At 30.9% G+C, this 996-nt stretch overlaps 1 long non-coding RNA gene across 1 annotated transcript; it reads right to left on the bottom strand.

Moving 5' to 3' along the window:
- Window positions 1-211: 211 nt before the first annotated feature.
- Window positions 212-929, bottom strand: LOC113473188. The gene is made up of 2 exons (XR_003395233.1): window positions 606-929; window positions 212-490 (listed from the first exon to the last, which is right to left on the bottom strand). It is a non-coding gene; the product is annotated as an uncharacterized LOC113473188 (long non-coding RNA).
- Between the last annotated feature and the right edge of the window lie 67 nt (window positions 930-996).

The raw sequence follows: 996 nt of genomic DNA, 5'->3' as shown, positions 1-996 counted from the left end.
GTTTTTAGGTCATCTCATCGAATTTTAACTATGAAAATTTACGATAGCTCTTTTCTTCCTTTTATACATTGGTAATATTATAATACCTATGTTTTTTGGTTCGATGGTATTTAGTTGGTTAGTTGTAATAAAGTACACGATCCTTGTAGTTTTAGCTAGAAAATTTTCCACAACGGGCATTTGATTTTGTTTACGCACAGTTTTTATTTAATTTTATTTTATGTTTCTTGTTTTTTATTTGATAATTATTATTTTTTCTACTCTCTCCCCCTTTCATTCTTATTTCTTTCACCTCCTCTTAGAGTTCTTTTTAATTCCTTTTGTCAAAACACCAAAAAACTCAAAAGGGAAATTTTTAAAACCCATTTTGGAAATCAATAAATTTAATAATCGGGTACATTTTCTATCAAGCAAATTTTAAAACAGTTCCGTTTACATTGTTTTCTATAATCTCATTTTTATGCAGCGGTGATGTATTTAAATCAGGCACCTTCTTGTCAATTCTTTTAATATTACTCCTTCATAGGTCACCTTATCCACCTAATCTTCAAATTCAAAATCTTGCATCTTTTCCTCATTTCTATTCTTTCATTTAAATCAGGCACCTTCTTGTCAATTCTTTTAATATTACTCCTTCATAGGTCACCTTATCCACCTAATCTTCAAATTCAAAATCTTGCATCCTTTCCTCATTTCTATTCTTTCATTGAGGAAATTCTATTCTTTCATTTGCTATCTCTTCTACATTCTCCTTTTCCTTCTCTATGTCTTCTTCAAACATTTTTTGGATAATGTGACGAATTCTAACAATCTCAATAGATCAGTTGCGCTTATTTGTGTGATGTTTCAAAGTCATAGAGCAGGAAAAATGAGGACTAACGGAATTTTTCTTTTTCTTCTACGACTTCTAGATACCGCAGATAAATCGATTTAAATAATACCGATAAATCGTAAAGTTTGACGTCACGGCATACGCTCCCGTAGGCGATGACGTCA

The sequence above is a fragment of the Diaphorina citri genome, unplaced genomic scaffold, assembly GCF_000475195.1.
Source record: "Diaphorina citri unplaced genomic scaffold, Diaci psyllid genome assembly version 1.1 scaffold18231, whole genome shotgun sequence".
Taxonomy (NCBI): domain Eukaryota; kingdom Metazoa; phylum Arthropoda; class Insecta; order Hemiptera; family Psyllidae; genus Diaphorina; species Diaphorina citri.
The sequence above is the reverse complement of the archived record's forward strand: the minus strand, read 5'-3'. Positions and strand labels throughout refer to the sequence as shown.